Genomic DNA, 14,700 nt, shown 5'->3' with positions numbered 1-14,700 from the left:
AAGAAATAAAACATTAAAATTTCCCACACCTAAAGGACACAAGTTTCCAGATTCAAAGGGCCCACTGGGCATCTAGTACAATGAATGAAAACATGTATAATTCTGAAGTTATCAAGTTCTTGGGTTTTATGTTCCATCCAAAGGTGGGGGAGGAGTTGGGGTTGAAACCAGAAACCGAGACAGAAGATAAGGATCAGAAAATAGAGAGTACAAAACTATGACAGAAGTGAAGGGTAGTCCCATGATGACGGTGAAAGAAAATTCCAGGATAACAGCTGGTCAAGAGAGCAACAAGTAAAGACTGAAGCAGAGGGATCCAGAGAGGACGTTTTCAGCAAAATCAGGTAGACACATTACCTGATTTTTTCTTGGGGAAAGCATCTGTGATAGGTACATGGAAATGAGTAAATGTAAGATTGAGGTCATTATAATTTCAGGAAAAACAAAATGTTTATATGAGAAAGGAAAAGGGATCATTGTATACCATATAGTTCAACTGTGAGAAAAATTTGCACAGTCATAATAATGTAAATACTATATTTTGATTTCACCAAAACAATGATGTAATTAGATTCCAAGGATAACAAGCAAGAACATGTTTGTAGGATGATGGTGGATAAGAGAGCTAAACCCTCATTTTGTTTAGCAGGAAATCAATAGTTAATATCTAGTACTGAAATTTTAATAAATAGTAGAGTTAGCAATTTATTTAAGGATATGAAAGCAAATACCACCCTCCCCCGATCCCCCACAAAAAATAGTTCATTCATTCACTGAAAAAATATTTATTGAGTGTCTACCACATGCCAGGGCCTGTTCTAGGCGTTGCGAGCCAAATACATTTTGATGGAGGGAGACAGATAAATACACTAATAAATGTATTAATGTCAGGCAGTGGGAAATGCTATAAAGAAATCGTAATGGAACAGAGAAAATCAGGGAAGTCCTCTATGAAGAAGTTTTCAATGGAGATGAATAAAATGAAGGGGCAAGCACTGGGACCATACAAAGCAATGACATTCCTGACAGCAAGAATATAGCAGGTGCATATTAAAGAACAAGAAAGATTGCAGAGTAATTGGGGAGGAGTGATCACCAACGGTAGATAGGATCATCTAGAGCCTTATCATCATGGTAAAGACTTTGAGTTTTATTTTAAATAAGATGGAAAGTCACTGGGAGGTGTTGAGTGGGGAGAGAAAAAAATCACTCTGGTCGTCGTCCTGTAGAACGAGCTGGGAGCTTACCAGTGTAGAAGCAGGGGAAATTATTGCCTCCTTACAGGCAGGAGGTGTTGGCCAGGACTAGGGCAGCTGTGGTCAGGGGACTGAGAAAGTATTGAATTTTGGACACAGCAGGACTCATTGCTGGTTTGGATGAGGAATATAAGAAACAGAGAGGAATCAGAGATATCTCCTTTTATGGGCTGAAGAGCTGAGTCAGTGGTGTAATTTAATAAGCAGGGACCACTGAGGGAAGTGTCGATTTGCAAGGAGGTGTGGGAATCACATTAGACATAATTTAGGCATATTAAGATGACCAAAGGCATTCAAGTGGAGGTGCAGATGGGTAGTGTGATATACAAATCTGATGTTTTAGGGAGAGATGAGGCTTGAGAGTCATCTATTTCTAGATAGTGTTTTAAAGTAGGACTAAGTTACCTGGAAGAAAGCAAACAGTGAAGAGAAGGCTGCACAAAACGACACCCCAACATTTAAAGCCCAGAAAAGGAGACTGTGAAAAAGATGATAGCTACTGCTTGGTGGGTGGTCAGGTATGAGAATGGGTAGAGAGGATGGTTACCGCTTTTTGTTAAAAGCCACAGAGCATTATTGGACTTTAAAAGTAGGGTAATTTGTGATAGACTGGATAATTGTAGCCAACTAATCAGTTACTCTTTTAATGGGATTAAACACTCAGTCTTTGCCATGTGTCTTTGCAGGGCTCTCAGAAGGACTTCTTGGCCTGTGATTTGCTTTGAATGATGGGACGCACCAGAGGTGATGGTGTGCCTGTTCAGGGTGGAAGGTTTAAGAGCATTACATTTTGTTCTTACCCCTGAGCGTCTGCCCTTTGCCATGACAAAAAGCACCACAGAGTGGGTTGAATGGCTCATCCCACCCCCTGAACATACACATTCATCGAGAACCTGCAAATGTAACCTTATTTGGAAATGGGGGTCTTTGAAGATGCAATTCAGTTAAGAATCTCAAGATGGGATCATACTGGCTTATCTAGCTGGGCCCTAAATCCAATGGCAAGTATCTTTATAAGAAAAAGGCAGAGAGAGATTTGAGACACACAGGACATGGAGATTTGAGACACACAGGACATGGAGATGTGAAGACAGAGGAAGAGATGGGGGCAATGTATCCACAAACCAAGGAATGTTAAGGTTTGCCAGTCACCACTAGAAGCTAGGAGAGAGGCATAGAACAGATTATCCCTCGGAGCCTCCAGAAAAAGCCAACAACCCTGTCAACACATTGATTTTGGACTCCTGGCCTCCAGAACTGTGGCAGAATACATTTCTGTTGTTTTAAGCCACCCAGTTTGTGGTAATTTGTTACAGAAGCACAGGAAAACAATATACCCCAGATCGTGTCCACTTTTCAGCTTGAGTTCCCAGTGAGCCCAGCCAGGACCATCAGAGTTGCTACTGACCCAGGCCTTATGCAAAAGGCATAAGAAATAATGTTTGTTGTTGTAAGCCACTGAGGTTTTGTAGCATTTTTTACCAAGAAAAGGCTAACTAATATTTGTATATATTAAGAAGTAAACTAAAGAAATTTAGTTAAACTCAAGAAAGTTTGGTTAAGACAGAAAAACTTCTGTTAAAAGTCACCATACACAATGTGAAAAGACAAGCCAAGAGAAAATGTGCAATGTATAAAGGATTAGAATCTAGAATATCCAAGAATGCCTAAAAATCAATTGAGGTAGAGAGCGAGAGGGGCAACACTATTACAAAATGGGAATAGGATGTAACATCCACAGAAGAGAAAATGCAAAGGCCAAAGTCCTTGAAATGATGCTCAACCTTATGAGTAATCAGGAAACTGAAAGTGAAAACACTGACACCAGCTCACAGCCAACAAATTGGTAAAGAAAAAAACATTTAATCTTGTAAAACTAAATGATGTTGGTAATGTGCAGAATCCTATGCGTTTTCGATAAGAAAGTAAATTGGGACACTTTGTAGAGTTACTTGGCAGTGGTATTTAGTATATGCCTTCTTTGTCCAGCAATCCCACTTTTAGGTATATCCTCTTAGGAAACTCATGTTCTTTAGCAAGGAGGCATGTAAAGGGCAGCTCATCAGAGTATTATCTGTCACAGCAATATCACAAAATTCCTACAGCAATCAGCAGGGGAAATGCTACATAAACTATGGTATAGGATGGAATACTATATAGTAGCTGAAATGAATGAATTAGATGCACCTGGGTCTCAAAAACATATTATGTGAAAAAAAAAAAGCAAGTTGCAGCTGGAATGATTCCATTCATATGAATTATTTATGGCTCCAGGCAACAGTAGACTAGAACCACTCCAAATTCAACATAGTGGTTACCCGTAACAAGGTAGAAAGAATGATACTAGTCACAAAATCAAGAAACTTGAAATTTATCTGAAATGTATAAAAGAAGACCTCAAGTAATGATGACAAAACAATTACATTTGTTAATTCTGCAGAGTATATATACAGATTGTACGTTATCCTTAGACTTTTTTTTTTCTTTTAAGAAACTGCTATACAAATGAGATTTCTCTCCCCAAGGCACTAGTATCTGGTCACCTATGTGATACAGGGAAAGGTCACTGCCCTTCTTTGTTCTGAGGGCATCAGTAGAGCTCACTCAGGACCAACCAGACTAGCAGGGAGAGAGGACCTGCCCTGAATATGAAGTCCTCAACTTAATCACACCTTTGTATTAAGGGTCTGACATGATAGGATCAACAGTTACTGTTTAAGGCTAACACCTTAAGCCATAGTCTAACTTAGTGCCTTAATGCCAACTGTTTTAGGAATAGGGTACAGATAAAGTGAGGGCCAGCTCTGATCCACTTTGATGGGCACAGAAGGATTAAAGACAGGCTGGTCTCTCAGAGCATCAAGTAGAAGAAGAAGGGCTTTGGTTGTCTGGGATAAGGGTGATGATCTGAGATGGAAAGAGGGTGTAATCCAAGAAGCCCCAGTATGAAGGAGCTTATGAGACAAATGTTACCTTTTCCCACTCTCACTGAGTGGCCAATTCCTTCAGTCTCCCTATCAGAAATCTCTGTCTCCCTATTTCTTGATCTAGGGAGGATAACTGGATGTCTCCATGATTTCCACTCTTCCCACATTCATTTCTACTGGATTTGCTCTACCCTCAGGGAAAGTAAAATGTTTCCATCCATGAGAAATCCCTCTTGGTCTCTGATGGGTATCTGAGTCACTCAGAGCCATAGCCAGATTTCTCTCAGACAGTTGCATTCATTCATTCATTCATGCATGCAACCAACCTCTTAACATGTATTACCTACAAGGCTTAGTGTTAGGCTCTATGCCTTTTATTATCTTGTAAAAACACCACACCTACCTTTAAAGAACTGCTGGTCTAAAGGAGAAGCTCAGACATGTCCACAAGATGGACTCTCAAATGGCAAGTGCTAAGAGAGACCCCTTTGCACCACATGTGTTTACCCAGCTGTGTGTGTTTCCTTTTCCTGTCTCATGCTTAACGAAGGCTGTCTAATCCAACCAAGACCGTGTGGGGAGACCTGGTGTCCCCTCCCAACCAGAAAGCATATCCTTCTCTCATTTCAGGGGGGAAAAAAAAGCCAATCTCATAATTGGCTTTGCATTGCAGACATACTTGTGAAGGGTGCAAATAAGAAAACATTTAAAATATTTGATCTATTTTGGGTGAGGTTTTGTAGCTTTGGCCTAGCAGAATGTCATCTGAGAAGCAGTGATTTCTCTTGGGGGGCAGATATTTTTAAGATCAAAAACAGAAAAGAAAAGAAAACATTTTCAAAGAGATAGCGGAGTCTGCTAATACACAGGGAAAGATGGCTGTTTGGAACATGCAAACTAACGGCAGCATAGAAGCATCTGAGCGCTCATCAAGCTCTGCTGGACGTGTGCTCCCTTTACATCACAGAGAGGGTGTGTCTGAGACGCCTGTGCCACCGCACCACGTCCCCTCCTTCCGAACCTTCACCTGTGCCACCGCACGCACCCTCGTACTGTCCTCATGTTGCTCCCCGCCCTCCTGTGTCTATACACACATCCCGGTTTTACCTCTGATGACTCTAGCTTCCTCTAGCTTCACGCCTGTCTTTTCTTTTACTGTCAGATTTCTCCAAATGATTAATGTATGATGCAGCCCCACCACCCCCACTTCTTTCATGACCTCACTTCTTGGTCCCTGAACATTTTGACTTCAGCCCCTGACCTCTTCTGAGAGGTGGTGTCTGTGACCCCTGAGCAGCTGGACCCTTTTGCAGTCCTCCCCGGCATCCCCTGACCCCCCTGGGTTCTGTCTTTATCTCTGGTAGCTCTTGCCACTGATGGCTGGTCTGTTGTCTTACTTCTCTGGCCTCTTAGATTTTTCCTCCTGTTCTTTTTCCTCAGTGAGGACATCCCCCAGTGCCCCGGCCTGATCTCTCTCTTAGAGAATTCACAGGGCAGATATAAGAATTAAAGGAGATCAAGTGTTGGTAGAGTTGCTTTCTGAACTAAATGCTTGTTCACTGATGGGACAAACTTTTATGAAGCACCTTTCCCATAGCAAAGCTTTTCTCAGTCTTGGGAATACGGGGACACTGTAGGAGACACTGTTGGCTCCTCTTCCCTTAAAAGGGTCTTGCCTTTTGCTGGCAGAGACACGTGCTCACATAAGCGCAGTGAAGCGGAGCAGGTGCTGTCATAAAAATCCTGTCCAGTGAAGGTCACCAAGGAGGGAGGGGTCATTTTTTTTCTTAGTGGGTTTTTTTTAAAAAAAAAATCTCATTCTTTCTCATGTCTACAACAATTACCTCTTCTGATACGAAAAAAAAAAAAAAATGTATTTGGCCCCGATCTCTTGCTCTCATCATGAATTCCCTTGCTTGGAAATCTTCAATATCATCTTACTACCAAAAGGATGAAGTCAAAACCTGGCTTAGCATCTTACCAAGATCTACAATCTTACCAAGATCTAGAAGAGGCCCCTCTTCTTGCCTCTTCTAGATGATCAATGCAAACCCCGCCCCCACTCTTGTCAAGGGGCATACCTTCTGCCTGTGACCTCAGTCATGGGCCTCTCCCCTTTACACTTAGCTGTCGTTTGGCACCAGCTCCGGGCACACCTCAATGCCGTCCTTGAGATCTCAGCCTTCAGTCAGTAACCATTCTCGGACCGCCTACAGAACCTGCTGTCAGACCTGTGCATTTTCTATTTATCAATTACAGACTTGAATTACTTGATTTGATATATATATATATATATATATATATATATATATATATATCTCCTAGATTGATTAGTGACTGAGTGATCAATTAGTTAATAGTTAATTAATAATTAACAGTTCTGGAGTGCCTGCTATGTGTTGTCAGCTCTATTAGGTCCTAGTGACACAGTGGTAAATAAGACATACAGAACTTTTAGAAACAGAGGCCATATCTTAAAATTATGGGCTATATATTATACCCATTTAATCTCTTTCTCTCAACGCTGCCTTTTGGGACCAGAATTTAAAAATACAAACAATTAAGATGTCTTAACAAAAATTATTTACGTTCAACTGTATACAAACCTGGTACTAAAACTGAGAATTCAAGTCAGTGCTCAGGGAATGGTGACTGCAAGTTTGGGTCTAGGCCAGGAACCCTGGAATCTTATTGCTGCTACCCTAATTAAGAGGTGCAGGTGGCTGGGGGAAGGGAACCAAGGACTACAGCCCTCCCACATGCTCATGAATACCAGGCATACCTCAAACAGAACTACCCATGTATGGACTTTTGGGGACACTTAGTTCATATGATTCTTCTAGAAGGTGGGGAAGGAATAATCATAATAAAAATAACAAACAAATGAGTATGGCCAGAGTTGATTTAGAAACTAGAGTGCCAACTTATTAAACTTCAAGTGGGATACATATCCTAAGGCAAAAAACTAAAGTGGCCATTTGAACCCAGGCTCCTGACCAATAGGCATCTCCCTTCAGGACAAAGAAAGGAGGTGTTAGGGAAAAGTTTTGACCCAAAGCCCAAGAACCTGGCCAACTTGGAGGGTGATTCCAGTGATGGCTAATAAACTGCCTTTCCTTAGGAATATTTCTGTCTGAAGAATTAGACCCTATTGCTAGGAGAACCGCTCCTAAAATAGTACTAGAGGTGGGGCGCCTGGGTGGCGCAGTCGGTTAAGCGTCCGACTTCAGCCAGGTCACGATCTCGCGGTCCGTGAGTTCGAGCCCCGCGTCGGGCTCTGGGCTGATGGCTCAGAGCCTGGAGCCTGTTTCTGATTCTGTGTCTCCCTCTCTCTCTGACCCTCCCCCGTTCATGCTCTGTCTCTCTCTGTCCCAAAAATAAATAAACGTTGAAAAAAAAAATTAAAAAAAAAAATAGTACTAGAGGAATCCTGGCATATTCTTCTTTTTGAAGCTCTAAAACATCAGGTTTCTCTTTGCCTGCCGGGACATCTACATTGCCTTCTTTCACGTTATAGACCTTGTTCATGTATTATTTTTAACTGAATTATCTCCTGGTATTCTATATGAATCCATGCCCTCAGAAAGACCACCTCTGTATCTCTTAATCACTCTGCCAAATGGCTAATTTCTGGGAAATTTTCATTTAAATTGATTATTCACAGTATGTCTATCTGTCTCTCTCTGCATATTAAGCAAATACTCATCTCTATATCCCAGCACCTGGTATAATGCCTAACATAGAATGTTATGGGACGAATGAATGAATTTTAGAGAATTTTGACTTCCTGATAGCATTCTCAAATTTTGGGATTCTTCTTACTTTGGAAATGGGCTACATCTTCCAGATGTTAGAGGCTAAAGCTTTAGGGCATATGTATTTGGGGTCAGATGCTCTACCTTTACCAGGCTCGAGTATTGAGGAGAGCCGGGGCTATGCTCAGGAGAGCACCTGGCCACGCCTTTCTTCTACTTCCTTTTCATTTTTCTGGCTGGTGAGCTTTGGACTAGCTTCCCTCAATGGAATGATAAGATTCAAGATTCAACTGTAGATTCAATTACAATGCAGCCGAGCTCACTTGGCACATACCCTGGATTGGGGTCAAGGCTCCAGCTAATAAATGAAATGATCCTTTGTCTGACCCTGAATTCTGTACATATTATTTTCCTTGGGAAACTCACAGAGAAGGGTGTCTAATGGTCAGGCCCTGCTAAACACCATCCACTTAAGACAGTTTACAAACTGCAAAGACCTGGTTGCAAATATTTCAGAAGTAATAATAAATAATAAACTAAACATACAAATAATGGTATCTATATATATATAATTTTTGTATTATTTCATTGTCATATATTAATACACCTATTTATGTTAACGTATTTAATGCTTTAATAATTATAGTTAAAGTCATTACTTAATGTGTTAATTAATAATTTTATTCATTATTATGTATTTATTTATATATTTAGCACTTTTACTCCAAATAACCATGCCACCCATATTATCACCACTTTTCTTACACACCCTCATATAGCTGGCAAATATTCACTTATGGGGAGCAAGATAGGTTAAGCACCTGCCTTCAGAACACAGAAAGAGTACAGATTATAGGTAAAACAACCTTAGTAAGTCATTTAAGTTCTCTGAGTTTTAGTTTTCTTATTTGTAAAACAGTTGCTTTGAAGAGTTGATGTGAAGATCAAATAGATTAATAAATGTAAGTATGCTTTATCAACTGTTAAGAGGTACTTAGCTATGAGTGATTATCATTATCAGTACAGAACTAAGATTAAAACCCAAGTGGCCTCCTGACTACCAGTTTCATTTTTTTAACTTTAAGTTAATCTACTGTGAATTTTCTTTCTATGAGATCTTGACTCTTCATAGATTATGGAACAGTGATTTCAGCAACCACAAAACTTTTTCTGATACTTGTCATTCCAAAGAAATTGGTGAAATTCCACTGAGTGCAGAGAGGAAAACACTAAAGTTTTTCTTAAATGTTGGAATAAAATATCTGTTGGAAAACTGGGTTGGGGCAAGGGGTGCGGGTGGGGAGAAGCAAAAACAGAACTTGTTATTTTCAGAACATCCTCTTTTTCACTCCTCCCCATTGTAGGCAACCAATTCTGTTCTGTTAATTGTACACTTTTTGTATCGTAGGTATTCTTCCCAAGGTTAGGTGTCATCCCGTGTGCGTATATTTCCAGGCACACAGGGAAAATGCCTAATCCGGTGTCCCATGGGGATTTCTACACAACTTTTGATATGGGGGATTTCCATGTGACATCAGTTTCATGTGTGTGAAAGGCCCTAGGACTGGAAGAAAAGGAAAGAAAAGAGGGTGCTGAGCTGAGTGACAGAGAGAGGCTGGATCTTGTGGGTTATTTTAAGTATATATTTCCAGGAAGAGAATGTAAGCTCTGTGTGAACTCGGTTTTCTCACATGTCAACATGAGAATAGCAATAAAGGCAGTCTCCTTCCCAGCATCCCTTTGAGGAATAATAAATAAATGTGATAAGAAAGTGTTTCACAAAATAAAACAGACTTTGAAGTAGAAAAGCAGCCAGCCAGAATTCCACGTGTAGCTGGAAACTGTTCCACATTTTAACCATTCCTATATCGGTCGAATGGGTGGTAATCAGTAACCTCTCCACCTCACATTTTTCTCACTGCACAAATGCAAACATACACTCTCACACACCCAATAGGTGCTATGGGTTTGTTTGTTTTTTTTTAAGAGTGCAAACTTCATGTGTTTATAGATATATCCCAATTGATCACTTCATTTAAAGTTTATATGTACATTAATTTTCATTTATTCACTATCATTATTAGTATGCTTAATATAATTATGTTTATATAATCAAGTCAACAATGAAGTCATTCCAATTCTAAATTCAGATGGTTTGACCAAAAGATCTCTAAGGCATTTTTACTCCTAAGAATCTATGAGTCTAGTAGGAGTTTTGACTTTGACTTTGCATTATCTCACACATGCTTTAAGAAAGAACAGAGTTGCACACAACAGTCTGATTACGTCAGTATTACTTAAAAACACCAGCATGCAGAATATACTCATGGGAAGCTTCTTGGTGTGTAAATGTAGACTATGCTTGTTACACTGAACAGAATCTCTGTACCGTACGTTTGACTCCAGAAGCACATCTTCTGCTGCCATCAAAACACTCATGCATCGTCAGTGGTACTAAGCCTTATGTGAGTAGGCAAGTTATCATCCTATATAACCATTTGAAAAGAGTCTTACTATACCCCATATCTTTAAAATAGTCACAAAGGAGACAGTTTGAACTCTTAAGAAAAGCTCTGATAAGAACTCAGAGCTGGAAACTGCTGAAAGTCTCTGGGCTATTTTCACGAATAATCTTTGTAGTATATGGAATGAGGTCTTCAAGTGACATGGAGCTACAGAGTCTATCTGTCTACAAGCCAGCAGACAGTAGGCTAGTCAGGGCCAAGCGGCTCTTTTGGATTAGAAAAATACAGACAGAGCATGGGGGCTGGGATGGAAGGAGGACAATACTGTGTACTGAGCAACTCCAGAGAGCCATTCACATTCTATTCTACGTAGACAGTGCTGCCTGGAGAGAAGGGAGAGTAAAGTAAATGTAGTTTTCATTCTTTGGTCCATATGGAAAGTTAATATAGGTAATAAGAGCTATACTTCAGGTTGCTTCTTATTTAACCAATAACCAAATAATTAAATCTTGGGTTTAAATAAATCCCAAAGAAAAGAATTAAATTGACTCCAAGTTTTCTGGCTAAGAAAGCCAGATTCATGCCAAGTTCTAGTATCATATGTCATAAAGCAGTGAGAACAAAAGAGCTACTCTGAATGAAGCAAATCAGTAAAGTGCCGAGAAAAAAGAAAGCATAAATGTTGCTTCAAAGTTAAGCTGGATGTTAGCTTCATTCATACTCCAAATATTTATTCAGTGCCTCCTACTTGTCACACTGCTATCAGATGTAGCCCGTGTTTAAGGTTCTCATGGCCCCGTGTAAAAGCACATGTATTTATAATATCTTTGCACTTTTGTTGCAGTGACCAATTCATTCAAAGTCAAAGGATATACTAATTAACTTGTATTAGTTCACTACGTATGTGGTTAAATTCAGTTAAGAGCTTTCAAGTCAAGCACAATATTCAGGAAGAAACAAAACAAGTTAGCTGCTAAACTGGGCACCTGTGTCTTGTGTCTAAGAATCACATAAGATCTACCAGTTCTAACTATATAAGACTTTCTAGATGGGGTTCTTCAATGTGGGGCTTTATAAAGATGGCAAACAAGTTATTGAGATAGATGAGTCTCCTTTCAGAAGTGAGAACTCCATATAATTTATACATAATTTACTACAACATTATGTTCTACCCTATGGATTAAAATCAATGTAGAGTGGATTTTATTTCAATATCAACCTCTCACTTATTAACAGACAGTGATTACACTTGACTTGTGTAGTTAAATACTTCCTTCAAATATTACTTTAATTTTTTTTAACGTTTATTTATTTTTGAGACAGAGAGAGACAGAGCATGAACGGGGGAGGGGCAGAGAGAGAGGGAGACACAGAGTCAGAAGCAGGCTCCAGGCTCTGAGCTGTCAGCACAGAGCCCGAAGCGGGGCTCGAACTCACGGACCGTGAGATCATGACCTGAGCTGAAGTCGGACGCTCAACCGACTGAGCCACCCAGGCACCTTTAATATTACTTTAATCATAAGAACAGAATTAAAAAAAAAAAAAAAACGCAAGAATTCAGAGCCCTAAAATTGACTCATGAATGTAAGGGGAAATAATATATAATAATGGTAGTATTTTTAGACAGGGGGGAAAGGATAGCTATCCAATAATTTGTGGGGACTCTTGGTTACCCATTAGAAAAAAAATCCCTATTTCACATCATTCACTAATAATTTTCAGGTACGTTAAAGATATAGCACACAAAAACTATGAAAGCAATCAGAGGAAATACGGGAAAATGTTGTAGGAAAGCCCATTTTTAAGTACAACCAAGAAGGCAAACAACACAAAGTTAAAGACTAACAGATACAACTAAAAAAAATAAATGATTTTGTTACTGTGAAAAATAACACAAGCAAAGTTAAAAGACAGAGACAGGTTAAGGATAAAATATTTAATTAATTCATCACAAACAAAAGATTCAAAACAACCAGGAACGGCTGCACAGGTTGTGTACTGCACACCACCAGGAGGAGCTATTCAAGTAGACTACAACATGGGGTGTCCCTAAAGTTGCCTGAGTCAGAATCCGTAATATATAAAGCACTCCTACAGCAATAAAAAGGTCAATAAGACCCCCAATGGTCGAGTGGGCAAAAGGTATGAAAAGTGGATTCACAGAGGAGGAAATCCAAGTAACAGCATATACAAAGATGTTCAATGTCCCCTGTAATCAAAGAAATGCATATTGGAACAATAATAAACCATATCGGTGTGATAGGAGCATTGGTTAGGGTATGGTGAAATGGTATTCTCTTGCATTCCTAGGTGAACTGTGAATGTGATAACACCTATGTAAATTAAAAATGCATATTTTATTTTTATATAGGAATATTATATAAATATACATATATATAGTATGTAAAAGCACCAGAAGGACTACATCTCTGTTAACAGAGGTACCTCTGGGAGTCGACTGGAATTGGGCATAGAAATCAATAGTGGGTTTTAGTTTACTTTTAAAACTTTTTTTTTTTGATTTTAGAGAGAAAGAGCATGAACAGGGAAGAGGGGCAGAGGGAGGGAGGGACGGTGAGAGAGTGAGAGAATGAGAGAGAGGGAGGGGGAGAGAGAGAGAGAAAGAGAGAGGGAGAATCTTAAGCAGGCTCCATGCTTAGTGCAGAGTTCAGTGCGAGGCTCAATCCCATGATGCTGGAATCACAACCTGAGCTGAAATCAAGAGTCAGACACTCAACCAACTGAGTCATCCAGGCACCCCATTGAAATTTTTTTTTTTTTATTTTAGAGAAAGTAAGAGAGATAGTTTACTCTTAATGTTTGAATTGTTAAAAATATATATGTATTAGTTTTTTGACATTTAAAAAAATTTACACTTCCATCCTGCTTGTGGCTTGAGACAAGGATATTATTTAAAAGTCACAAAGAAGACACACTGCAGAATTTTTTAAATGACAATGGCAGTTGAATGAGCTAAAGTAACCAACACTAACATTTATCATACATACTTGGGTTTACCTAAAGATTGTGTTACTTGTTATTCATTTCTTTCCCTGCTTCCCTTTGTAATATTCCTCCTTTCCACATCTCAGGCCCCTGGCTTGGGAACCTGGCTCCTGGCCATCTAGGCTTTTTCTCTCTTCCTGTTGTGACCTCCCTGCCCAGGATTCAAACCCAGGCTGTTCTGATCCAGAATCACACTATTGTTGTCTCCTAAAACCAGAAGACTACTATCTAGATGGATAGGCCTGGACCTTATCCCAACCCACAGAAGTCACAAGCTGAACAAATATATTCAGGGGCTACCTATGGAGAGGTCCCAGCCTCCTGCACCAACTGAAGAGAACTGAGTCAGACACCTGCCTCAAGTCAGTGCAGCTGGAGGGGCTTGCAAAGGCAGCTAGGAAATCAGGGGGCCAGAGTTTGCAATAGAGTAGACAAACACTCGGAAGGAAAATACAAATTTCTGGAGTCAAAGCAGGCAGGGGAAGGACTAGCAGGCACCTGGGAATCAGAAGTATGAAATTATAGGCAACAGATAAAAGATCATCTAAAGTCAAGGGCCAATGCTACAAGGTAGGAGAATGAGGAGCACCGAGGAAACAGGACAGCAATGAGGAAGAGCTCCACTGTAGCCCTGTTTCACATTCCTGCTAATGGACTCTGCTACGGTTATCACAAGGTAGATGCCACTTCCAGGCAGTCAACCTCAACCAATGCTTCTCTTCCAGTGTGCTTTAAAAAAACAAGCAAATATCATCTCTCATTCCATAGGCTGTCTTTTAGTTTTGTTGATTGTTTCCTTTGCTGTGCAGATGTCTTTTTATTTTGATGAAGTACCAATAGTTCATGTTTGCCTTTGTTTCCCTTGCCTTCTATGGAATGGGAAAAGATATTTGCAAATGACATATCGGATAAAGGGATAGTATCCAAAATTTATCAAGAACTTATCAAACTCAACACCCAAAAAACAAACAACCTAGTGAAGAAATGGGCAGAAGACACGAATAGGTACTTTTCCAAAGAAGACATCCAGATGGCCAACAGGCACATGAAAAAATGCTCAACATCACTCATCATCAGGGAAATACAAATCAAAACCACGATGAGATACCACCTCACACCTGTCAGAATGGCTAAAATGAACAACTGTGGAAACAACAGGTATTGGCAATGCAGAGAAGGGGGAAATTTCTTGCACAGTTGATGGGAATGCAAACTGGTGCAGCCACTCTGGAAAATAGTATGGAGGTTCCTCAAGAAACTAAAAGTAGAACTACCCTATGATGCAGCAATT

This window comes from Leopardus geoffroyi, chromosome A2 (genome assembly GCF_018350155.1).
Source record: "Leopardus geoffroyi isolate Oge1 chromosome A2, O.geoffroyi_Oge1_pat1.0, whole genome shotgun sequence".
Taxonomy (NCBI): domain Eukaryota; kingdom Metazoa; phylum Chordata; class Mammalia; order Carnivora; family Felidae; genus Leopardus; species Leopardus geoffroyi.
This window is presented reverse-complemented; position numbering follows the sequence as displayed.